A 12,474-nucleotide genomic window follows, 5' to 3' on the forward strand; every position below is an offset into this window, starting at 1 on the left:
CAATCCCCTACCCTATTCCCTTCCCTACCCTCCCCTATTCCCTTCCCTTCCCATCCCTACCCTCCCCTATTACCCTATTCCCTCTTAAAAGGCTGGTAACGCACCTGCAGCTCTTCTGATGCTGCGAGTGTCCATGGGTGACGGAAGTTGCTTACCATCAGGTGACCCGTTTGCTCGTTTGCCCCCTTATTTCATAAAAAAAAAAACTAGATTTTGTCAGTTGTATCTATTATCACGCGTGGTCTAGATATTGCTTATGCGGCAATTTATCATTTGCCACTGATTTGTGAATAATTTCTAGACAGTACCACTAGTCCATTGAAATGTTACATGAGCTTTGCATTTCTTAGAGGACGCAATTTTATCGTCTTTACCGCTGTATAAAGCTATGAAACAAAGTTCACCAGCAAGAGTGAGCAAAGATGGATCGACTTCCTCACTCAGGAGTAGCGCGTGGTAACACTAGCTTATTCAGGTCTGAGGTATTTTTTTTTGTAAAATGTATTTAAAAAAGTTAAAGAGAAAATTAAAAAAAACTCACTTTTTTTGGTAACTTTTTTTGCTAGGACGTATAGTTTCCGAGTTATCAAGAAAATAGTGTTGTCAAAGGCATAGTATATGACATTCTCTTTGGTCAAAGGTGGCGACCCGACAAACATGAGGTTAAGCTTCAATTGTCCCAAAAATAAAACTGCGTTCTCTAATAAATGCAATATTCAGTCCTTAAAATGTAAGATTTCAATGGAGTACACACTATGATAGTCACCTTGTTGTCAACAGACTTGACCATAAGTAAAAGAGTATAATTCGTATGTATAGGCTTGTCACTCAAAAATCTGTCATTTTCCCTAGTGTGTGTGTTGTAGTGTGTGTAATGTTTTATTTGTTAAAAAAAAATATGATAAAAGCATAATTTCAAAATAATATTAGCTCGATGCACTCCTTCTCCATAATATAAACTATAGCTGTGCAAAATTTCATTCACTTACGTTTCCCCATTATTCGTCAAAAGGGATATAAAGTTTTTGGCTCACGTATTAATATGTAGATAAAAATATAATATCAATTTACTCAGTTATATAGTTATAACTTAATAGTTAAAAATTTTGAGGAGAAATTTATTTTCTTCTTTTTAGACAGTTATTTAAATAAAATCTTTTTTTCAAAAAGGTTTCTGTTTATAATTTATTATATTGATAAATGCATATTTTGTTGAATAAATAATAGTAAATTATTACAACTCAGACTGACGGCGACCATTGTTTGTGCGACGGGATAGCGGACGTTGCCATAGCCATTTCAATAAAATAATATGGGCGAAATACTTTATATGGCAAAACAAAGTTTGCCGGGACAGCTAGTACTTATCTAAAAAAGTACCAGTAAGTTCCAATTCTTTATACTTACCACAGAATATATATTAGTAGTACCAACTTATACTTACCTACTTATAAGTACTCAAGTGACAAGCTAAAAATAACGTTTTAATTCGAGTTATTTTAAGAAGATTTGTTTGATGAATTTAAAAGGAATGTTGCTCTTAATATAATACAGAAATAATTGTATACTTCTTTATATTAAGTATGCAAAAATAATAATTAAACGCTAAACAAATTGCGTCTCGCTAAGGCCAGATTCGAGAGTAACCCGAGCCAGCTTCATACCGACACAAGGCCAAGAGAAAATGTTTATTAAGCTCTAAAATGCAAGGAAACTCGGCGCGAGCACGTAATGCAAAATATGTTATTATAGCAAATACTTAGCGAATGAGTACTAAAATAATATATTATTCTATTGTGTTGAGAATACGTGGTCATTGCATGTGTACTCAATGATGTTTTTTTTTAATATAGAATATCATAGTGTGATACTCTCTCTCCATTGAAATCTTACATTTTAAGGACTGAATATTACATTTATTAGAGAACGCAGTTTTATTTTTGGGACAATTGAAGCTTAACCTCATGTTTGTCGGGTCGCCACCTTTGACCAAAGAGAATGTCATATACTATGCCTTTGACAACACTATTTTCTTGATAACTCGGAAACTATACGTCCTAGCAAAAAAAGTTAAAAAAAGTGAGTTTTTTTTAATTTTCTCTTTTTAACTTTTTTAAATACATTTTAAAAAAATACCTCAGACCTGAATAAGCTAGTGGTACCACGCGCTACTCCTGAGTGAGGAAGTCGATCCATCTTTGCTCACCCTTGCTGGTGAACTTTGTTTCATAGCTTTATACAGCGGTAAAGACGATAAAATTGCGTCCTCTAAGAAATGCAAAGCTCATGTAACATTTCAATGGACTAGTGGTACTGTCTAGAAATTATTCACAAATCAGTGGCAAATGATAAATTGCCGCATAAGCAATATCTAGACCACGCGTGATTGATGATTATTATTGACTGTTTACACTAACACACTGAATTAAAAAATATTGATGATTATGATTGACTACAAATGCGAACAGGCTTTAACTGTAATGTGTTTAGCGCCGTATTATGACTGAGGTTTATTTTTTTGCGAGAAGTCCAAATCCGTTTAGCTTTCGACTAATTTTATTGTCTGTCGTAACATTTCTTTGTTTGTGTTCCTTTTTCTTAGAAGATTATATACGTCTAAGACCTAAGTGTACTTGTTAATATTTTACTTATTCGTTTTATAGTAAATAGTAATACGCTCTTAATCTGAAACCTCGAAAAGGGTCCTTTTCGAATGCTATAATTTCCGGCAATATTACATACGTACTAGATGCTACCTGCAATATCGTTTTCTCAGGCAACTGTACATTTTACTGCATAATAACAATCCTTCTTATCCTGAGACTCAAAATACACCAACATTTTTTTATCGCAGTAGGTTCCTGTAAAGTTTCTTTTTACCCACAAGATAGGATATTTCTAGTCAGGATATTTTGAACTAGATGTCGCCCGCAACGGAGTTGCGCCAAAATACGTTTATCGTACGGGAACCGTCCATTTACCGGGAAAAAAGCATCCTACGTCCTGTCCCGATATTCAATGTATCACTATACCAAATTCCATCAAAATCGGTTTAGCGGTTTGGATGTGAAGAAGTAACAGACATACACACTTTCGCAATTTATAATATTAGTAACTAGGGCTTTGCATCCGCTGTGGATGTTTTTTTTTTTATAAAATAAGGGGGCAAACGAGCAAACGGGTCACCTGATGGAAAGCAACTTCCGTCGCCCATGGACACTCGCAGAATCAGAAGAGCTGCAGGTGCGTTGCCGGCCTTTTAAGAGGGAATACGCTCTTTTCTTGAAGGTTTGCAGGTCGTATCGGTCCGGAAATACTGCTGGTGACAGTTCATTCCAGAGTTTGATATAATATACCCGTATATTATATCAAACTCTGGAATGAACTTTTGGAAATTTTCAGAGTGAAGTAACCACTCCTCAAATACTGTAGTGTAGTGCCCGGGACAAGATTTAAATGTCCGTATGGTTGCCCAAGCACATATTACGGCATTCTCGCAACATAGTCGGCCTGGTCTAGAGTAAAGAACTAGTCAATACTTTTTTTTTTATAGTCAATACGTCTAGGACCAACTATGTGCGGGTTTCCTCACGATGTTTACCTTCATCGTACGAGCGTCCGTATTATGTACCTATTAATTGAGATCAGAAAATGTCTCATTGGTATACATACGCCTCCACCCGGAATCCAACCTGCACCCTCAACGAGTGTGAACCAAAGGCCTACCCATTTAAATCAATTTTGAGTCCGGGTGTAATCTTTTATTATTTACAAAGTCTGAATATTTGATCCTCTCGGGAGCTAAACCCGATTTATGCCACCGCGGGCATCAAATTTTTACAGGATTAATGCACGTCCAAAATATTAATATTTTTCCAATGTTTCCATCTTTTTTAAAGTTTCATGAACTTTGGACAAAGTAGCCACGAAATCTCCATAGTTATAGAATCTACGAAAATATAGATACGCATTAAAATAAACTTGCCTTTCATAATATTATACAGGGATAACGAATATGTGGCACCAACGCAACAAACTGAAATGCAGTTTGGCGGTTTTTAGGATAAGGACATAATGTTGTAAAATAATGGAATAAAAACTCAATAAATAAAAAAAAAACGACGTAATCAGTGGTGTGACCTATTTCCTTCGATCGCGGATTCTTGTAAATGCTATTGTATTCTATTGTTGTCGCGATCACCGGTGCTCTTATGGGACTTGAAGGATTAAATGCGTATTATTGATGCTACACAATATTACCGATCCGTCATTGCTACCTGAGCGTCAAGTTTTAATTGTCCCGGAACGTAATATCTTTAGACCGGATTCCGGAATCACAAAGAAAATAATTAATGTTGTGTAATGGCACCTCTGTGACGTCACTAAAGTATTTTAAATGACACGTTATTATGAAAAGTTCCGCCATCCCTGCCGTATAACTACTAAAATGATCAGGAGGATTTTCGAAAAACATTTCAAAACGTGAAACTCGCCTCTTTATAGTCCTTCATCAACGATTCGTTAGAACGGTTATTTCCGATCAGTAATTTTTTTTACTAACACTATCTTTCTAACTGCTGGAGGATTATGATCTTTATTGCCATCGTGTGAAATATCCGAATGTCATATCAGTTCAAATTTCACGTCGAAGGGAATTGGGACACGTCGTTTATTTTGAATTGAATTCTGATAATTTATGCATTCGGGCTGACTCTATAATCCGGTTGGTCGGGTTTGATATTATAAGACCTAGCTCACTAATCATGCGTGACGTTAATACGGCTTTCATGATGCATAGTCTTCTTTGAAATACGTAAATAACTCTTTTGATTTATGCTGCTTTATTATTCCTAGTGTAGTTAATTGAAAGGAAGTGAAATTGTTTATGGTGTGCAGTGTGCACTGAACTTAAGCAAACAGCTAAGCCAATTTCGCTGTGCAAATCCACCTTTGAATCTAATTCGAAAGTCTTATGTAAGACATTTTTCGGAAACAAAAATTTATAACTATGACTGCCGCTCTCAGAGATGAACATTAATTACTTTACTTTAATTAAACGAAAAGTTAGTAATTATTTAATATAATATATTTGGTCCCAGAGTGCGACAGAGGCATTATCACACTGGCGATTAGCGAGCGATTTGAAAGCGACGCGACTGCGCAGCGCACACGCCGCGATTGCGCGGCGTGCACGCAGCTTCAGCCTTCGGCGTTTTGGACACTCAGCAGCAAAATCTGACGTCACTCCCTAGACGAGTCTACTATATATAATAACGAGCTTCTGCCCGCGGCTTCCCTCGAATTAAGAAATATTATTATATACAGACTTTCATCCCCTATTTGAACCCCTTGGGGTTGGAATTTATCAAAATCCTTTCTTAACGGATGTCTACGTTATAACATCTACCTGCATGCCAAATTTCAGCCCGATCCGTTCAGTGGTTTGGGCTGTGCGTTGATAGATTACTATGTCAATCAGTCAGTCACCTTTGAGTTTTATATATACAGATAATCTGTGTAGACGAGTGTGCAAAATGGCGTCCACGCCACGCCGCGACGACACTGCGCTGTCGCGACGTGCACGCCGCGCAATCGCGGCGTGTGCGCTGCGCAGTCGCGTCGCTTTCAAATCGCTCGCTAATCGCCAGTGTGATAAAGCACTAAATGTTACAATAATTAAAATAGCATATACAACTAACATAACTATTAAGGCCGGAAACACACTTGTGACTTTTTCGGTAGCAAGTATTTACCATACTCGTAAGCAGTAAGCAATCTTCTATTTTTAAGTTCACGAAATGTGGCGCGTACGGTGCGGACTACGGACGAATGTGCGAGATTTCACATCAAATATCAAACAACGAATTCTAAAATGCGGCGCGTACGGCGCGTGCTTGCTAATAAAAATACCTTTAGTGCTCTGCTAGACGTCATAATATTAGGACACCTCTTTTATCGCTCACTTATTTTGCCTGATTAGTCCATGAATAAAGATATTTTAGACACCGCTTAAGCCCTGTGGATGACGAGGACGGATGTGGTATAGGCGTTGTGCAGATCTTTGCATGTTAATCGCGATGCATATTCATGTACTGCAGGGGACACTACACGTTTGCATGTACGCAAATTTCACCCCTCGCCAGAGGAAATATGATTTACTTTCGCTTGAATATTCAACTGCTCTAAATCCTATTATGCACATTATACAGTCTATGTTTAAAAATCAATGATTCACGATTATTTTTATGGATAGCACTCGGTCTAAAATATGCTTGGATAATATTTTAATTATAATTTAATAGTCCAGGTTTCCCACATTTTTTTTAATTTGATTACTATTTACTATCAATGGTTATACTATCAATGGTATCAATTTATGGTTGCCTGGTAGAGACTGCTTCCAGCAGTAAGGCCGCCAATTCAAACTATTTCTGTTTTTGTAACGTGTGTAAATTGATCTGTTTTGTTTGTTTGAATAAAGAGTTTTTTATTTTTATTTTATTTTTATCAAGCTAATTTTTCATGAGTGGCTTTATTTTGATAAGACGAACAACAATTTCCACAGCGAAAATTCCCGAAAGTGGTAGCTAACAGAGATAGAAAGGATAAAAATGGTTTGATTTCATGATCCTAAAATATGGATTGTTCTATTTGTTGGACAATGTTACTGTTAAATTATATAAAAATTAACCAATTAATATACAAAAAATCTTTTCTTAGGGTTCCGTAGACATCAAGGACTTTACTTGACTTTCCGGTCATTATTTTCAATTAGATCTGTGCTTTGAAAGAACTTTATTCTTTCAATTTTTCTAGTAACATTTACTGAGATTTATCACTGTTGCAGCCAAACATCTAAACGTCGCCGAAACAAAAGGCTGAATGGAGCATGTAGTTGGTTGGGAATTTTTGAAGACGCTTATGAAAGGTTTGGGTGAAAGCCAACTGGGCGATTGTTTACCCGGACTTTTGTGGCCACTCGACACAAGCAGACCCCGTATTAATTTATAAGCACCGCTGTACGCATTTTGTGAGTAAATTATGTATTTTAATGCGGCTAGTTTTGGAAATGTTTGCTTATTCAAGGTATAATTTCGCTGCAGGATTTGTTTTATGTTTGCGCAATGAAACATGTTCTTACTTTATAATACCTTTGAGGAGTGTGGCTAGTGTTTGAAATAAAATTTTGCTAATTTTCGGAAATGCCTTTTAAGGATAAAATGCGTTTTTGATATGAAATATTCCCATTGTATCTTCTAGGATTACTTTACTGTAAAATATTTTAGGTACATAGTTAGATACGCATTGGAACCTTAGGTTGAGTTAGTTACTAACTTTATTTAAAGCCTTAAAATAACAATATATAATGAAAAATCATTTAATTAAAAAGAATTATTTTATACAGAATATAATAAAATAATTTTAATGTTATGCTGGCAGTCACCTCTGCAATCCCGTGCTTAGAAGTGGAAAAGTAGAATTTAATTATAGACCAGACTCGCATGAAATACACAATGGAATCTCAGCTTTTTCTGCCGCAAGTCTAGCGGAAAATCTACATAGCATTTTCACTTTACATTCTTAGAACAATGTTTTTCTTTTCACTCTAGCGATCGGATTAATATTTTTATCTAATTTTAATCTTTAGGTTCAGTGAAGCTTTTTAGGGTTCCGCACCCAAAGGGTAAAAACGGGACCCTATTACTGAGACTTCGATATCTGTCCGTCTGTCCGTCTGCCTGTCCGTCTGTCTGTCCGTCTGTCTGTCCGTCTGTCTGTCCGTCCGTTCGTCCGTCCCTCAGTTCGTCCGTCTGTGTGTCTCCAGGCTGTATCTCAAGAACCACTTTAGCTAGACTTTTGAAATGTTCACAGATTGTGTATATCTGTTGCCGCTATAACAACAAATACTATAAACAAAATAAAATAAATATTTAAGGGGGTCCCATACAACAAACTTGATTTTTTTGGTCTTTTTTGCTCGATATCAATAATGGCAACAGGTAGGCACTTGATATTTAGACAAAGGCCTTAATTATATTATTTCTACTTCAATAATTAATAATAATATTAAAATAAAATAAAAATCTAATCCCTATACAAAAAATACATACAATTTTTGGTCTATTTTTGCTCTATAACGGTACGGAACCCTTCGTGCGCGAGTCCAACTCGCACTTGGCCGATTATTTTTGATTAAAACGATTATCCCTACGGATTAAAATTAATCCTATCCTACTAATATTATAAAGGCGAAAGTTTGTTTGGATGTATAGATGTATGGATCAGGGATGTTGCGGATCCCGATTTTTTCACATCCGCGGATGTGAATGCGGATGCGGATTTTAAGGGGCTCACATCCGCGGAAGCGGATGTTTCGGATCCTATATAAAAATATATAAATATATTGTTACATAGGATCCGAAACATCGCGTCATAGTCATCTATAATTTTTTTTATTAATACTCGAAGTTAAAAATAGGAGCATTATCTTTACTTATCTATATACATAAAACTCAAAGGTGACTGACTGACTGATTGACATAGTGATCTATCAACGCACAGCCCAAACCACTGGACAGATCGGACTGAAATTTGGCATGCAGGTAGATGATATGACGTAGGCATCCGCTAAGAAAGGATTTTGATCAATTCCACCTCCAAGCGGTTAAAATAGGGGATGAAAGTTTGTATATAATCTTCTCCAAAAGGGAGCAGACCACCAAAATAAGGGAACGCTTCGGTAAATTGTAGAGTTCCCTTCGGCGTCGGGACCAGCTAAGCCGGGTAGATTCCAGCCTCACCCGGAGCCCCAGCTGCATAGAAATTTGAAGATTCGCATTATCACGCCTCCACACTCCCTATCCGGAACAGAGAATAGCTCATTATCTTCGTTATTTTATGGCCCAATGATTGTATGCATCGAGGCTGCTTTCCTTGCCTTTAAACGTCCTCTCTGGAACGAGGACGAGCAACTTGGCGAAGACCTATGTAACCACTGCCACGATAGATCTCCCGCTAGGGCAGTAGCTGCCACCTAAGAGACCGTACGGCACCTCCTGGTAACCCTCACCGCTACATTGCGAAGAGTAGCTGCCGCCCGGCTAATGCCCGCCTTATTACTACGAAATTAGTGAAGGAATCTGCCCATATTGAACTACCGTATAAAGCTAAGGTCCGACAGACTGGATTCTGGCGGCTATACTCTGGAGAGTATAGCTGCAGCTGCAGCTGTGGTCCCTACATTTAAGTGTCAGACTCATTTTGACCTTCGACCCTCTGATAAGAAGTGCTCCGGGTGGGGGCCCTTTTCTTCATGTCCGTGTAAGAGCATGCAGGGCTTTAGTATGTACTTATGTAATAAATCATATTTTATTTTTTATTTTAAATGATTATTATGATATCTGTCAGATAAAGTCAAAAATCTATGAAAAATTGGGATATCAATTAAAAATTAAGAATAGATAATATTGTTAAATTTATTTGGTAACTAACACATCATATTTTTGCTAGGTTACAGTGTAAAAAATATAAAATATTTGATTTTTCTAATAAAAAAAAAGCAACCTTTTACTGATTTGTTTGATTTCAAAACCGCGTATCTTTAATATAAAGCCTATTTTTTTTGTATTTACTTACTACAAAAACGCGTAAGTGACTTTACACAAAACCTAAGCCAATTGCGAACAAATTTACGTAACTAACCACTAAAGGAAAGTACAAAGAACTAGCTGTTAAGTTCAGTCGGTGATAGGAGTCAAAATAGCTGAGATATTCAGTTTTTTCTTCCTGCTGTAAAATCATCAAAAAGCAGATACGCGGTATTTACCAACTGCTCATACGCGGTATCGCACGCGCAGCGACGATAAGCTATTTTTTATGGGAAAATGTACGGTTTCTGTAAAATTCCTAATTAACGCGGGCGAAGCCGCGCGGGACATATAGTTGATAATAAAATTTGAATCTGTTAATTAATGTAGTACTCAAAATTGTCTACTTGTCGACAATATTGGCGCTCGATCATACATGAGTTGAAAATCGCCGTTGAATTACGCACATGCCCACATATTCAATTGGAAAAACTTACTTTACCAGCACCCGTATTATAGCTACAGTAGAAATACGAAAGATTAGACAAACAGCGGAGATAAACTGAAGGTACCGCTGATTTTCCGTCAATCGCGGCTAGCCGCGGTAGAGATCGGAACGGCACCTTCAGTTTATCTCCGCTGTTTGTCTATACTTTCGTATTTCGACTGTAGCCATGCTACGGGTGCTGGTTTGCAGTTGCATTGCGATCATCTTTGTGTTTAGTATCAAAGGTTAATATTCTTTGCGAACACGAACTTTTTAGACCGATTGCATACAAACTTTGTCGATATCCATATCGGATACCTATACAATAGATACCGGTTACAATAGATATACCATAATAAACGAACCAGTAGGCCGACTTCAAACAAGCTGACAAATTGACGCGGGTACCGCTGTAAGCATGCCGTGAATTACGGCTCAGCTGCAAGTAGCTCAACGTATTACGCATATACGCAGTGTCACGGCGCGCGCCGACCGATGACTAAGTTACGTCAGACGTATAATGGGCATTGTCCAAAAAAAATCAAATGTACTTTTATATTTTTTTACTTAAAAATAATAAAAATTTATATTCTTAAAATACATAGGGTATTTTAAGAATATAAATTAAATAGTTTTGAAATTCATAGGCTAGTTTTTTCTCAATAAATTTTTAAAGTTTCGCTCTGACGTCATCATCGGCAGCCAATTGACCTCTGCACTGCAGTATGTTTTAAATTTCCTTTCAATCTTATTTATAATGTCTGGTTCGTCAAATGCAAGTTCTCATTATGTGAAAGCTGATACGAGAAGCTTACCAAGAGTTCGAAACGTAATGTTGGTCGAATTTATTGCTAATTTAACGCCATTGAAGGTCAAACAAAGGTTAAACATATTTGTTCAAAAATATAAGTAACTAATGGGTATTTTTTTTCGTTTAAATACAGAAAAACGATCACTGACCTTATTCCTCGAAATGTTTTTGTAATGAGCAAAATAAAAAAAAATGGACAATCTCCATTGTTGATTCGAACACTTCTCCGCAACGCGATGCGTAGATGCATTTTTAACTTGTAGTAAAATGTCAGATTTCGTCTCACGCAATTGATATATTCTATCAAATCCATCTGCATGCATTCATCTACGCTTTGCGTTGCGGTTGAATTGACCCTAAGTCGGCCTACTGGTTCGTTCTGTTTATTGTGTACCTATTGTACGTATCCGATATTATATGAGCGTCAGAAATCACACCTCCATGGCAAACTAGTGAGTTTAGATTTTGAATATTCCACGTGTATTGATTGTACGTGACTGTACTTCCAACTCGCGATGCACCGTCTTTAGTTTAAATTGAATATGCACAGTCGTTTTTTGAACCTTATCACCATTGGATAAGGTCGAAGAGGATAACGGTCATACAGTGTACAGACGGTAATATAATCCAGTTACATTATAATATAATTAATGAACTAAGTTCGTAGCCATTCTCTATCATCCGACAGTTTCAAAGCCGAGCTACAACTTTTGTTGACAGATATGTATGATGTGATTATTATTTTGTAAACTACCCGGCAGTGATGGAAACTGAACTCAATTAGTTTACATTAAAAAGTACATGAGTAACGTTCTAGTATACTAACAAATATTAAATTTTGTGTTTTGTTTGTTCTATGCTTCCCTAGAAATTATGTAGGCTTTAAAATGTTATTGGTCTTCCGATGATGATGAGCGAATGCTTTAATAAACCATAAATGGAAGTAACGATTAATTGTGTGTCAAAGCCACAGACCTCCATGATACAAGTACGCTGGACATATTTTACCCAACTGCTTTTTGTGCCTATTTGAAGCGGAATCAGCGCCCCAATGCGGGGGAAGAGAACTAAATTTGACGTAAATTGCAAATGGCTGCTTAATCATTATTAGTTGTCATCCAAATTGTCATCACTAGTATTAGTTCCAAATACTCTCACTACTGCTATCAGCGCCAATATGGCGACTTTCAAACGTCATGTTTACGTCAGATTTAGTTCTCTTACCCCGTATTGGGGGCGCTGATTCCGCTTCAAAAAGGCGCAAAAATAGCTGTCATTTCAAAGGGTATCATATTAAGTCCAGCTTACTTGTATAATGGAGGTCAGTGGTCAAAGCACACAAAGAATAGCAGACTGAAACTGTAAAACCTTTGATTTGCCCCCATTTAGAAATAACTGGACAATTAGTTCTTGGCAATAGGAAGCAAAAAAGCATAACAAGTTTACTCTACCAATTATAGTACTACAATGATTTTACTGCAGTTTTCTACATAACGAACGAATTCGAAGGAAACATTTACCATAAAACGGTGTTCGCTTAACAGAAGTGCTATACCTCCGTCCAGGTACTTGCATCGCATCAATTTGCT

This window comes from Aricia agestis, chromosome 5 (genome assembly GCF_905147365.1).
Source record: "Aricia agestis chromosome 5, ilAriAges1.1, whole genome shotgun sequence".
Taxonomy (NCBI): Eukaryota; Metazoa; Arthropoda; class Insecta; order Lepidoptera; family Lycaenidae; genus Aricia; species Aricia agestis.